General features: G+C 39.3%; 1 pseudogene; it reads right to left on the bottom strand.

Moving 5' to 3' along the window:
* Nucleotides 1-587: 587 nt before the first annotated feature.
* On the bottom strand, nucleotides 588-1,850 carry LOC103609673 (annotated as a pseudogene).
* Nucleotides 1,851-8,864: the final 7,014 nt, after the last annotated feature.

Below are 8,864 nucleotides of genomic sequence, written 5' to 3'. Positions count from 1 at the left end.
TGTTCTTTCCATCTGGCAGTAATGGGTCTAGGAGTGGGCACATGACCCAGATCGGGTCAATGACATGTTAGGGGAGGTCAGCCTGTGACTTGCGGGAAAGTTTTTCTCCTTGAAATAGGGGCACGTAAGAAGTAAGTGCTTCTTGGCTTCTACTACCTTGGGCCCTGTGAGAATGTGATGCCCAGAGCTGGGACCACCTTCTCTTCCCATGGGAGAGATCATGGACACTCTGAGGATGGCAGAGCAGAATGGTGGAAAGAGCCTGGGTCCTTGATGATGTCCTTGATACTTTGCACCAACTATGAGACTGCCCAGTTGAATTGCTTGTTAAGTGAGCAACAAGTTTTGTTACATTTTAAGCCATGTTCAACTTGGCGTTCCACTATTGCAGCTAAAACCATATCAAGTTATACAAATTCTCTTTATTTTTTGTCTAAGTGTAATCTACATTGACTTTTTCTAAATCCTAAGACAAAAATGGCAAATAACTAATGTATTCGGGACACTGAGTTAATAACCTTAAATAAAGTTGAATTGTTTAAACATTTTGATTTTTTCTGTGTGTGTGTGATAACAAATTAATTTATTTAGTACTTTTTCCATTCCATATCATCAGGAGGATTGACTTCAACTTTACTTTTACCTACATCAGACCAGTTGGTACGTAAAACTGTACCACCAGACTCCATAAATGACTTGTTCATGGCACGTTTCACTTCATCAGAACCATCTGAATAAATCTGCTGAAATAGTTTGTTTAAAGCTGTATCTCCCTCCAACTTCTCATTCTTTTCTTCTTCCTTGATCTCACTAACCAATTTATCCCAATTTGTTGTATAATGAGATGACGACGGATATAGGTTCTTTACATCTGATATGAACTGTTTTGGTTTAGGCACATCTCCTTGCCCCTCTAGCTTTTCCCATCTCACAGCCTCAGGCTTTTTCATTTTAATTTCAATCTTTGTTGAAAGTACTTTAAATGTGCTCTGTTCTGGTATTATAGGATGAAGAAGTCTCAGTTTCAAGTTGTAATCCTCTCCAGAGGGAAGTTTCACCAAAGCAGACAACTCTTATTCTGAAAATCCCACATTTACATCATTCTTCTGAACATTCTTGATCATGTGTGTAATGATTACTTGAGATTCCGTTTGATACCAGTCATACTTGATTTTTGACTGCTGAGTCCATTGGGATGCAGACTCATCAGATTCCGATCCATTCTGAGCTTCCTGACACCTTTTAATCCAGATAATGAAATCAGCATCTACACTATCTAATTTTTGTCCTTCTGTAAGTTTCCAGAGCACCAGCATAGTTTTTTTCATGGTATTCACGTATCTCTTTTCTCAGCACAGCAGTAGAATTATTTGGATTGAGTTCAAGAGACTTCTTTGTATCAGCAACAGCTTCACAGTAATTCCCAAGAAAAATGTGACAATAAGCTCTTTGACAATAATATTGTGCAACATCTGGTTTCTGTTCCAAAGCCTTAGTCAGCTCCTCTAATGCCACTTGTTTTTTTCTTTCTTTTTTTTTTTTTTTTCTTTTTGTCTTTTTTCGTGTCCGGCAACAGATTGCAACCCTCAGTGTCGTGCCCGTACCGGACCGGGACCGGCAACAGAATCGCAACCCTCGGTGTTTCGCCCGCACCTCGCTCAGCCAGTGAGCGGCCGGTCTGTATGTGGGATCCAAACCCTCAGCGGGAGCACCGCCGCACTTCCCAAGCGGTGCACTGTAGCAGTGCGCCACCGGGCTCGCCCCTAACGCCACTTGTTGATCAGAGCATCTGAGAAGCTCTGGGGAAACCTCTGGGCTATAGCAGGTCCTGCTGCAGCCACCGCCACCATCCCCAATAGTGACTGTTGTTGCTGCCGGAGGTGCTACTACTGCAGTTATCCAACATTTTAATATTTAAATAATAATATGTTTTAAAGAAAATTTGGTATACCATAGATATATAAATTAATGTATTAAAATTAATAAAAGAATATTATATATGAGACAAAAGCATGAAATATCAGAAAATAGAAAAGATAAACTAAATATCTCATGTTAGAACAAGATTTTGGAAACATAAATAACTACTTGAGATGCTCCTTTAAAATAATAAGTGCAGATTGCCAATAATAGTATTATTATTACTGTTAATTTTACAGATTGCCAGTAGAGTACTATTATTACTATTTTGTTCTTGTAAAGCAGTAAAACAGTTGGATTTGTTTACCAAAATAATTTGTGTATAAAATGTTTATGGATATCATATATGTATAAATCACACATTAAGTGATTGTGGGTGGATAAATAGTGACAAAAAGAAATGACTTGTCAAGATTTTGAAAATCAGACTTCATAAAATCATAAAGGAAGAGGGGAAATGATAAACACAAATTACATGGTTGTTCCTTCTCGGGGGATACAGAGGAGATGCAATTAGGTAATGGCAGAGGGGGGCCTTCAAAGGTATTAGTAATATTCTACTTTTTAAGCTGGATGGCAGATACACAGGTATTAATTTTATTATTTTTCTTCAGAACTCACATTTATATATACATTATACTTGTATGATTAGTTTTTATGTATTAAATATTTCATAATTAAAAAGCTTAAAGAAATCAAACTTCAGTTAACATTGTATTCATAAAGTGTATGAATATACAACACTAGTTGTGTAAGGATGGCTTCGTTCTTAGTTATCTCTTCTAATGCCATTTCAGCTGTTCATATTTTGAACATCACACCTGGATAGACCATGAGATTTCCTTCCACAACCAAATGGCTGCCCACTAATACACAGAATTGTGTGTTAGATTATCTTAAATTTGATTATCATAAGACATTTAAAAATATAGAGTATAGAGACTTTCTATTCACGGATGTGAGAGTTCCTGGCCATTTACCTGAATAAACTAAGCCACAATCCATACTGAAGATATTTTAGCCCCATAAGTTTAAACAGAGCTGTCTTGTGCAGTAATCAGAAAATACAACTCAAAGGTCTGGTAACCTAACCATCATGGTATGATAAACCTTTGTCTCCCAGCTTGCCTATTTCATGGGCTGCTGTAGCTTTTCCCTAAAGTGCTGATTTATCGTGATCTCTACATGAGATTCTCAGTAGGCTTAGCTTTGGTTACCTGGTAGTTGGGCTTGGGGTGAAAACTACTAAAATAAAAAGACTTAACCACCTATCTTCCTCTCAAAGATAATACTACATCATTTTCTTCTCTGGACAGATATTACCTTTTCTTGAGTGTACCTAGTGATGCACAGACAAAAAACTGTATCCTTTCCTTTGCCAAGGAGACGCCTTTCATATAATAGAAACAGAAGTTATCTGGACACAATGATGAACCATCACTCTAGAGGCTGCTAGTTGCTGTGTGGTTCTGCTTAGATAGTAGGGAGAACCAAAGTCCTAAACCAAGATGCCCTTTTATAAGCTTTAGCCACAAATGCCTGGGAAAAAAATTGAATGTTGACAAAATAGCAGACTTCCATTAACTCTTATACCTTTATGAATTAAGAAATCTAAGGACTTAATATTTTTTTCTGTTATATCACAATGCAAATGATTTTAATGCTTCTAAAACATTAAATCTGCTATCATGGGCCTCACAGAACTGAGGAGATATCTCTGCTTGACATAATGAAAGGTAATAATAATTGGAGAGCCAGGTGTAAGCATTACCTGTCATGTCCTAGGAAGGTACCTTCCAACCTTTCTTTGTAAAACAGCTTCTACTCCTTTGAGTTAATAGTATCCAATTATATTAAATGACCACCACATAGTGAAAATTATGATTTCTGTTTTCACAAACGATATGGCTCTGTGTAAATCAGTAAAGAAAAAATATGCACCCTCTTTAATAAAATAATGCCACACATGCATTCAGGCAATATGGATCTTTTTTTCTTATGAAAGAAAACACAGGAAGCTGAAGATAGTCACTAAATTACATCAGAATGAATATTGGTTCCTACTTCTGTAGCTGAAGTTTTTTTTAGAGATTATGAAGAAATATTACTCAAGGAAACATGATAATACTAGTACTAATAATTTACCAATATGAAGCAGTTAGGCTGACTACTGACAAAGTATGGTAAAGCAGGATTGCTAAAGAATGTGGACAAATAATACACATCTGTGTAAAAGATAATGGAAAAATGAAGCCTCAGGGAGGAAAATTTTTGGAACTAATAAATTCAGGTTTGAGGAAGTTAATGTTTGGAAGAAATAAGCTCCCCAAATGAAAGAACAAATGTGAAAAAGCATTTAATCCCCTCTTTAAAAAGAAACTGTAAACTGATTAAATAGCACTTTTTAAACAACTGCCACTCATAAGGCACCAGGCTAAGAAGTTAGGGTGGTTGAGATCTGAGCACAGCAGACATGAAAAACTATGAAGTTCTGTTAAACTCCTTAAGAAAATATTGAATCTTTGCTAGGAACACCAAGGGAAATAATGAGCAAAATATTCTTATGATTGTGAAAGGTCTCAGATACATTAATACTGCTAGGGAAAATTATGACAATTATTTAATTTATGGGGTGTTCAAAGTGGAGGGAAATTAGATGTAGACTGGGTGCTGATTAGAAGTAAAACACCCAGCCAAGTTTGTGGATGGACCCCTCCAGTTTCTGGCAAAAGCAATGGAATGGCGAAAGAAGTTACATAACAGAATGTTGCCTAGCAGAGACCCTTTCTCTCAAGTGACAGTGAATGCAGCCCTGAAGAAAATAGGCGGAAAGTTTTAATATCATCTCACTAATATTTTTATGTTTGAAAATTATGGAAACATTGAATCAAAAAGTGGCTTCACAGGGCCGGCCCAGTGGCGCACTGGATAGTGCGCCGCTTGGGAGCGTGGCGGCGCTCCCACCGAGAGTTCGGATCCCATGTGGAGACCGGTTCCTGCTCACTGGCTGAGCGCGGTGTGGGCGCAACACCAAGGGTTGCGATCCCGTTGCCGGTCCCCGGTACGGGTGCGAAACCGAAGGTTGCGATCCCATTACCGGTCAGTAAAAAAGACAAAAAGGAAAAAAAAAAGAAAAGAAAAGTGGCTTCACAAAGAGGATTAGTGATGCACCAAATGAAGTAGTTTGGAATCATTCTTACTTCTTAGTACTTTTTCCATTGTGAGTCCTGGCCCTGGATTTTCCTAACTTTACTGAAATTTACTAACTTTGTGATCTTGGGTTAGTACGGTCTTTCCATATCTCACCTTCTCAATTTCATAAATCGAAAAGATAATATTTATTTCACAGAGGTGCTGTGAGGAAAAAACAAGATAATGTGGGATAAATGGCTCACATTTAGTAAATGGTCATTGATTAATAAGTTACCTTTATGACTGCTTTTAACTTTCTTTACCCAACACAGCACCTCTCAGGTTTTGCTGTTTGTTTGCTTTTTCACATTTTATAGGATAGGAAAAAATTCAGGCTCAGGTGAGTTAAGTAAGATCACACAGCTAGTCAATGATGGATGATGGATTTGAGTCCTGTCTGCCTCTAAAAATCTGCTTATTTTTACTATTTCACACTCTTCACTTAAAAAAAATAGAAGACAAAACAAACAAAGGTATAGCATAATCTTCCAACAATTACAAGAGCAGCATGTGCCAGGAGTCTGCTACAGGGAGGAAGTGCTCCATATTCCCCGTTCCCAGTTTACCCCCTCTCATAATGAGCTTTGCCTGCCTTCTAAGGCTGTGTCCCCTTAAAAGTTCCTTTTGCATGCAGTTGTCAACACCACAGAACCCAGAGAGAAACCAAAGAGATTGGAGGTTCTGCCAGGATTCCCTGAAATGAACCAAACATCATTTTTTTGTTGTTGATGGAATTCAGGTTTTGTCCTGCTGTTCAAGGAGTTTATTTTTTGGTCCTAATGATTTTAAATGTACCTGCTACAAATTGAGATACAAAGAAGGAGAATTTTGACTGACACTCTTGATTCGCACCATTTTTGCCAGAATTTCAGCTTGTTGAATGAGATACACATTGACTTTGGCACAGTCACTCTCATATCTCCAAAAAAGACCTCATGCTGTCAGATTTATTAGCACAAATATTCCCTGACTTACACTTTTTCTTCTCACAATGTTGTCCCCTCTGCAGTATTTTGCTGTAATGATTTAATTCCTTGATGGAACCTAAGTTTTCACAATTGAAGCTTACGCATGCGCAGCCCATTCCCTAAAGTTAGTTGCAGACTCTCAAGCCAGCTGCAAGCTGTGTTTCTTCAACCCTTGGCAGACCCTGGCCAGGAGTGGCAGCTCCCATTTCTCAGTCTCTTCCCTTATTTTCAGTTCACCTCAGAATTCTTCCCTCTTTATGAATAGGAAGGGGAAAGAGGTATATTCTGGCTATAAATATTGTAAGTTAAATAGGGATGGGAAAGAGAGAACCATCTACATTGCTGAAAAAATGAATTATGAAGTAACCAGTCAAAGATTAGTAGATTTGGGATCCTTTAAGAGAAGAATGGTGAAAATGTGAAATTTGAGCTGAGGAGAGTGATGTTTGTGCCGAGAGTTATTAACTGTTTAAGGACACTACCCACTCGTGTGATTCAGTTCAAGCAACCCCAAACTCTGGGAAATAGGGGATTCTGAAGTTTTCCAAATGCACAGCTGTGTATTTTATGGAAGAAAATTAAAAGAGATGCATCAAGTATTTGAAAGACTAATGTGAGAAGCAATAAGTAAGGACCTTCAGAACAGCATAGGACCACAGTGGCATATAAGGAAAAATTGCCAGGAGGCAGAACGCAAGGAATAAAGAGAAGAAAATCTTCAAGGGAAAGTCTCTAAATGAAGAATAGTAGCAAAACTGATGAGCTTTTGAATTTACCCACTTAGGATGTCAATTCCTTATTTTTCACAAATGGTTTATTTTTGATGATTTTTTTTTTTTTTTTTTTTTTGGCTGGCCTGTTCAGGGATCCAAATCCTTGACATCAATGTTATAACACCTTGCTCTAATCAAGTGAGCCAAACGGCCAACCTCAAGTGTTTTATTTTTGAGGAGGTGGGACCTCTCAGTTCTAAAAGTAAAACGTTTCCCTTTTACTGAAAACCACTTGTAAACGACTGTGAGTACGTTTTGTCTTGAGTAAGCATTAGGAGTATGAAGTAGAATTATCAACTTTCTTTATGAAGTTTCATGAGGTGGAGGGAAACATTTACTGTAAAGATTATTACAGTCTGTTTTAGCAATTGATTAATAATTTTACAAATCATTCAAACAAAGCAAAATGGAATTATAAGTTAGTAGCAACTATTATCATCAACGTTTACTGCTGTTGGCAATAATAACAAATTACCTTATTCATTTATTTTGCAGAAATAAAAAGCAGTTCTCCATGGCTCCCAAGATCTTACTTTGCAAAACCCAACTAAAAATCTTCTAGAATATTGTATCAATCTTACCTTGTGATCTTCTTTTGATTTCTCCCCTGAAAAGCTGCAGTTCTGTGTTCAGACAGCCTGCAGGCTCTTTTTATTTACAAAGATTGGCAGAGAACCAAATGGTCTTACAAGGGAAATGTAGAGAGCCAATAGTTATAATCCTATTAACATCTAAGATTCTAAGATTACTTTCTGCCTTCTACCTTGTCTGCATCTTAAAATTTAATCCAGCAATTATGGATTTTATGTTCTCTGTGTGTGTGTGTGTGTATTTTTCTTTCCAACCCACATAAGAATTACCTCACAGGGGCTGGCCCGGTGGCACACTGCTACAGTGCGCCGCTTGGGAGCGCGGCGGCGCTCCCGCCGAGGGTTCGGATCCCACATACAGACCGGTTCCCGCTCACTGGCTGAGCGAGGTGCGGGCGCGGCACCGACGTTTGTGATCCTGTTGCCAGTCCCGGTCCGGTACGGGCGTGACACTGAGGGTTGCGATCCGTTGCCGGACACGAAAAAAGACAAAAAGGAAAAAAAAAAAAAGAATTACCTCACAGGCTTCTGGTCAAGATAGCAGAATACACGGTCACTATCTCCCACAAATCAACCAAGTTACAACTTAAAAAAAGCAATGACAGCCAAGCTGGGGCTGCTAGAGCCCAGGGGAAGAAGGTGAGAGACCTACGGAGTTCATGAAAGCAGGAGAAGCCATGATGAGAGAAAGAAAGGACCACTCTCACCATTTCGAGCCCTGGCCACTTAAAGGCTGGAGCTGGTGAACACACGGAGGAAGAGCTGGCAAGAGCCACATCTGTGCCTGTCAGATGAAGTTGCCTGGAGGTGGCAGGGGAGAAGAGGGCCTTAGTGGCCCCCAGGCCAGCAAGACCACTAACAGGGTTCCCACGGACCCACATAGAAGCAAGGAGCCACAGACAACTGAAAAAAGGAGCCACTCAGAGGCCTGTGAAACATGGGAAGTGTTTGGAGTGCAGGGGATGGGGGAGACGGGCCCATCTGGGGGAACACTGGGGCACAGCATGGACAGCTAATCTGCCCTCCTCAGTGGAGACCAGTCAGGAATATAGAACTGCGGTGGGTGCGGTTTGCTGAAAAGACTCGGGCCCAGACCACATTTTCCATACAACCCAGGTGTACTGGACCTCACAAGACCCGGAAGTACATACTACAAGGAAGTACATACTACAAGCCTGAGCTGCACAGAAAGCCTTCCCCAGGGAATTAGCAGCAAAGCAGCAATTTAGGTCAACCACAGGGCTCAAGTGCTGGTTCCCACAGGAAGTTCCCCCATTTTAGAAGGAAGCAAAAGACAACAAATAAGTTCCAGGGCCGAATTTAAGTGGTAGGAATAACAAATAAGCGAATACAGAACTGAAAAAAACCGAAAATATCCACAGATCAGAGACAAAGTTTGATATTAACTAGTAAAGGTCTAA

The sequence above is a fragment of the Galeopterus variegatus genome, unplaced genomic scaffold, assembly GCF_000696425.1.
Source record: "Galeopterus variegatus unplaced genomic scaffold, G_variegatus-3.0.2 Scaffold9930, whole genome shotgun sequence".
Lineage (NCBI taxonomy): Eukaryota > Metazoa > Chordata > Mammalia > Dermoptera > Cynocephalidae > Galeopterus > Galeopterus variegatus.
This window is presented reverse-complemented; position numbering and strand designations above follow the sequence as displayed.